The following is a 6,000-nucleotide window of genomic DNA, read 5'->3' on the forward strand; positions in this document are numbered from 1 at the left end:
GTGGCCACACCCTCAGTCGCATTTAATTATCTAAAGCATTACCTAATGAAATTGTTGTAGCAACCAGAACTATACGGAAGAGTGAGCAGTTCACAGCCTGTCTGTACCCACAGTCTGACAGAACATTTTGAGCTCACACGTGACACAACTAGCGCCTGAGCATCTGCAGCTCCACACGCATTTGTCCCATGCTTTTGGTCTTAGTAGACTCTTGAATGAGTTTTCAAGCCTGCACACTCTGGATCCCTGTGAATTAGTTTAAGGTAACCAAAACATAGAACTGACGGATCAAGCCGTAAATTTTAAAGCAGAAGATACTGGAGCGCTCATCCGCACATTTAAGCTGTTTGCCATATAGACCTCTACATGTACGTATGCACACGATGTGCCAGGAGACACTTGGTTGCTGAGATACAGCTTATACCCAAAGACAGAAAGAGAAACTATTCCAGAAACCCTGCATCAACAGCAGGCTTTATATCACATACAACCGCATCCACAGAAAAAAACAGCCACAGTCACACTGGTATAAAAACCTTTATGTCAATGAATGGCACCAATGAAGGCAGAAAACGCTCGGGGCTGATGTTACCCGGGGATGTAAGAAGCGCTTTCAGCAGTGAGACACCCGGCAACCCCGGTGCAGTTCCCCCAGCCCGGGCCAGAATGGCACCGACACCGGCACAACGTACCTTTAGAAAGCCCCGTCGCAGGCTGAGCCGGCAGCACGGGCCGGGGACACCGCAGCCTTACGGAAAACACTCGCGTTCGGCTGTTTTCCCATACAAGGCGATAAGCAACAGTGGAACCAGAGTTCCCCTGCCCTCTCCCTTCTTCCGCTACTCCCGATACAATAAGGAGCAGAAAACAAATTAAAACTAGAAGAAGAAAGAGACGGAGACTTAACGCGTAAAGCACAAGTAAAGCAGAGGAGGTCGGAGTCCGGCGGCGGCAGCAGAGGCCGAGTCGAGTGACAGCCGGCAGCACCGCCCGGACAACAGAACCCCGCGACCGCCGAGTCCCCGGCAACGGCCGAACCCGGCCCCCGCCCCGGCCCCACTTCGTCGAGCCCCCGGCGGGACGGCAGCCGCTAGCGGCGCCGAGCCGAGCGCGGCCTGGGGCGGCGGCACGGGCCGCTCCCGGCGCCTCCTCACCTGGTCGCGGCGGCGGCGATCGACACCCGCCGCCCCAGAGGCGGGTTCCGGCACATCCCGCAGGAGCGGACAGAAAGGCGGCGGGAGCTGGCGGCGCCCCGAGCTCGGCTCCGCTGCCCGCGCAGTGCCCTCAGCGGCGCCAGCCCGCCGCCATTACCGGCCAACGACTGACACGGAGCGGCGGCGGCCGCGACGGCGGCGGCGCGGGGCAGGGCGGGAGCGAGGGGCCAAGTCTCGCGAGAGGCGGGCCGCCGCCGACCTTCCCAACATGGCGGCATCCCGCCGTTGCCCGCGCCTCACCCCGCCGGCGGCCATATTGGGTGCGGCGCGGCCTCCCACCCCTCCCTGCCCCACCGGGCCGCAGCCGAGCGGGTCAGCCCGCCCTACCTTGCAGAAGCAGAGGCCGCGCTCCAGGCCGGGCTGAGGTGAGGAGCGGAGGCCGGCGCCGCGCTGCAGGTGCACCCCGGGCGGCGGGAAGGGCTGAGGGCGGCGCCGGCCCAGCGCAGCTTTCATGGTGCCCGGGGAGCCCACGCAGGCCCCGGGCGAGGCGGCCGCCGGCGGCTCCCGGGCTCGGGCGGCCGGGCCTCCTGTCAGCCCCCGGGCCGGGGAGGTTCTAGCCCTCGGGTCCCTCTGCACCCCAGACCATCACTCAAAACGAAACGTCGTTTTCCAGTATTTCCATCAAAGTTGTGTTTGGTTCGTTTTTCTTCTCTCCCCACGGTGGTGCAGGCTTGACTTGCCGGTTCAGTCCGCATGCAAATGGTGTAAAAATAAAAAAGGACTGCAGCAGAGCGCTCGGTTTTGATGCAAGAACAGACCTTGGCAATGTTAATGAAGCTGCAGTGCCAGCGCTGATGCTGGCATTCCTGAACCGGCTCCAGCCGAAACTAGGGCACCATTTTTCAGTCATTTGTATTCATAGCTAAGTCATCTTTAGAAAAAAGATTTTTTTTTTTTTTTTTCTAAATGAAAGCAGCTCTGATTACAGCCTCCCAGTTGCCAAATTTAAATAGACATTTGCAAAACTTCATAGAGATGACTGAGTGCCACCAGCTTAATTTCACTTTTAGCAGTCATTATAAACCCAGAAGAGTTCATTAGTATACTATCTCCTATTGCATAGATTCCACCCCAAAGATGCATTAAAACCACCCATGTTTCAAAAATAGGTTTAAGATGTTATCCAACTATAACAAAATTATTTCCACTGCAGAAGGAAAGTCATTAGAATAGGAAAAAAGAAATTCTTTCTATGGTTATTTTGGGAATGTCTCCTTCAGGGCTTGTCTACAATTTCATCAGAGTCTGGTTTTCAGTCATTAGTATGATTGTTTGACTACAGATGCCAGATTTCCTGAGGGAGCGTGGGGGCGGAGAGTTATCTACCCCAACCACTAAAAATCACTAGAACTATTGGAGCTTTTATGTTTCCCCTTCTTTTTTTCTTAACTAAAAAGGATTAAACTATTTTTACATATCCTCTCGTCTTGTGAATGGTCAGCGTTTTGCACATAAATATTCTTGTACAGGAACACCATACAGAAACACCCTAAACACTGAGACCATTACAGCTGCAAAGCTTAAGCAATGCAGAACTTAATCATATCACAATTACAGGATACCCATTTAACCTTAATTTGTCTCTTTTACATACACAAACTAATTACAGAGTGTATTTTCCAGTGTAAGCATACCTGCTTTGAAACCAGAGAGGAGCTTGAGATGTCAGTGGTTAAACCTTTGAAAATGGTTTGGTTTTGCCAGATGAGGGGAAAAAAATACATGAACACCAAAAGACGAGCACAGCTCCAGTGAGAAAAAGTGGTAAATAGTGCCTAATTCCCTCCTGAGCCCTCAAAGAGCAAACCTGCTCCTCCCAAGTGCAGGAGGAAGACTGTAAGTAATAATAACAATAATGACAAATTCAGTCAATGAAAACAGTATTACTACAGTGTATGGGAGCCCTGATTGCAGACTAGGGCAAATTAGATTATTACATTCCCTGTCATCACCTACTGTTTTCTTAAATCCACTGCTTAATATTGCTGGATTGGCAGGCTATTTAAATTATTCAGCACTTTTGTAATACACTACCTCTTTAATTATGCTTTTAAATATAGTTTCTCTTTTCTGGTTGGAAGCAGTTAATCTAGTTTCATGCTCCTCCTCTTCATCTTCAGGCAAACAAGGCATCATATTAGGATTTTCTCAAACATGAAAATCATTTCAGTCAGTCAAATAAAATTAAAGGGCAAATACTGTTTCTGCTTCTATATAGCTTATATTTATTCTCTGTATCTGCAGTGGAACTTAATTGTAAAACTTTAGATTACTTTTTCAAATATTTCCTACCAAAGAGTGCAAAGCTCTGACAGACAAACATCACACAAAAAGAGAAAGACATTCTTAAGGGAAATGCAATCATGTCGTGAAATACTCTAAGACTAGAAATAAATAAACCGTTTACCTGCAGACAGCCACAGCTGAGAGAAGGAACTGAACACACTCCAGTTTGATGAACTGCTCACTGAACCGCAGAGCAACAGAGAGAAGCGCAGCAAGCACGTTCCCAGTGCTGAGAGGGGTGGATGGAGGCAGATCATCAGTTAAAAGCAAAGAGCCACAATCTCATCTTACGCTAGCTTGGTTATTGCAGCTTTAAGAGAGAGGTTTGGGAAGTTTTCCACTCCGTACTACTCTTGCACACCCCTTCTAAAATTAGACAGGGGCAGCTGGCTATTGCAGCCGAAAGATCAGCTTGAGCTCCCCCAGACTCCCTCCCTCCTTTCCTTGACCGATGTGGCTCCCAAGAGCCCAGAGGAATTTGGGGAAGGGTGCGTCCACCTGTTGGACATGGAATGAGGTTGTCCAGGCATTCAGTTATAAATCCAACTGTCAGGAGCTGACAATAAAACAGGACACAGGACAGCTCTACAGGAACAACCCCTCTGCCACCTTTTCCACACTCCTACAATTTTGCAGTTTGTTTTACAGCAGAAACAATGCATGAAAAATTGTTGGCCACATGATTTGGGCTTACGAAATAGAAGGGATCACTTCTGATTTGTTCTCATAATTTTCCAGCTATGGTACCGGATCTTTGCACACAATCTGGCAAGTTGTTCATATATCATTACACGCCTCCAAAATTTTTTTTTTCTTAAATACAGCATGCCTGGGATTGTACTGCACAAGGTGCACATAGCTGCATGCTGTACACAAAATACTTCTATGCCTACCTTAACATGGAGCTCACCTTGCCTTTTGCACTCAATTTGAGCTGAATCAATTATAAAGTGTATGAAAACCATTGTTTTTGTTTTTACTTTGTGGAAAATGAACAAATGCTTTTGTTGGAGTGAAAAATGGGGGAGGAGTGGAAATTAGTCGTTTTAATAAACCCGCTTAGCACGCTCAAAACTCCACCGCTCAGTGTAACATGACACAGAGCAGGGTGTGAGAGACAAGGTAACAACAGCTGGGGCTGTGCGTTGTTTTAGGTCCCTTTTCCAGCACACAGGGCTGAGGGCAATACAGGTATTGTCACCCTCTAGGTGCTCACAGGTGACAGCAGGAGCAGCAGAAGAGGGGCCACACTCCACCCTGGGCTGGCTGCCTGCACAGGGACTCTGTCCAGCTGCAGGTGTCTGCTCGCAGCCCAAAGAGCGGTTTAACTCTGTTTTCCAGTCCAACTTGCAGAGCGCTGGAAATTTTGGCTGTGCGTTGGTTTGTAGCTTGTTCTGCTCCCCAGAGATGCTGTTCTGCACAAAGCTTTTTTACTGTAAGCCCACAGAACAAGAAATGTCCCCTCTTCAGTCTCAAGGCCAGACCTGGTGTGCTTGCTCTATATAGGCACATTTTTGCTGTCACAGACTATTTAATTTGCTGAGCTGCTGACAGGGACAGGTCAACCTCAGAAGGGAGATTTCCCTAGAAGAAGCCAAAGTATTTTACAATTTGGAAGAAACATCAAATGGCTATGCTTGCTGCCGGCAATGAAGTCATTATACAAGAGGATAGTAATCAGCTGCCTGTGAGCAACATAGACAGACATTACTCTTCACCTCTGGCTGAGGAGGAGTTACTTAATGAGATCTGCATTAATTATGTGTGAATATTTAATGAGAGCCTTTTAAGGACCAAGCCACAAACAGCTACAAAAAGGACCTACAACTTCAAGAGCAAAACGGCCTTCTAATCCTGAGCCTTCCCACTCCTCCAGAAGGAGCTACTTTGTGTGTACAGCATCTTGCTTTTCATTTATTTTTCCAGACTAAGCAGCACACCATGGATATGAAAATACACCTAATTTTCCCTACAGTTTAACAAAAAAACCTCAAGTCATCCTCTTTTGTCTGCCAGAAAATTAAGTAGAACATTAAGTCTTTATGTTCAGGCACCTTCCTATTTTGTTTTGAAACAGGGGAACATAGCTCTGATAATACCCCATAATCTTGGGGGAAGCAGTTTTAGAAGAGCTTGCCTTCATGTCATAAATTAATCTTTCTTTTTTTGTGTGGCTACCAGTTCTCCTAAGTATATACTTTTTTCCTAAGCTATATTTTAGTAAGACTGTCCCTCCAGTCAGTTCGTGGTGCAGCAGTTTGCAACAGCAAAGGTACAGGAACATGCAGCTAGGAGTGGAACAAGAATGAAGTCATCCCTTTGGTCAGCTGCTGACTCTTGTATCGGACTAATGAAACAAGTGAACCGTATCTTATAATTAGTTCCAGCTGAGGAACAGTACAAGAACACCAAGTAAAAGACAATTCACAGCTATCACAATTTCCTGAATTGTGCCCCATTAGAGAAAAACGCTGATATTATCAAATACATGCATCTAGAT

General features: G+C 47.7%; 1 protein-coding gene across 7 annotated transcripts in view; it reads right to left on the reverse strand.

The window, feature by feature from the left end:
• The window catches only part of CEP350 (centrosomal protein 350), a 73,653-nt gene extending 72,345 nt beyond the window's left edge, over window positions 1-1,308 (reverse strand). For 6 of the 7 annotated variants that reach the window (XM_080348460.1, XM_080348459.1, XM_080348457.1 and 3 more), the window contains exon 1: window positions 1,155-1,308. The gene's annotated coding sequence lies outside the window, so the exon portion shown is untranslated. Of the gene's footprint in view, window positions 1-692; window positions 779-1,154 lie in introns of those variants that run through there. The other variant, XM_080348456.1, reaches the window with a different exon arrangement.
• Between the last annotated feature and the right edge of the window lie 4,692 nt (window positions 1,309-6,000).

This window comes from Nesoenas mayeri, assembly GCF_963082525.1.
Source record: "Nesoenas mayeri genome assembly, chromosome: 8".
NCBI classification, from domain to species: Eukaryota; Metazoa; Chordata; class Aves; order Columbiformes; family Columbidae; genus Nesoenas; species Nesoenas mayeri.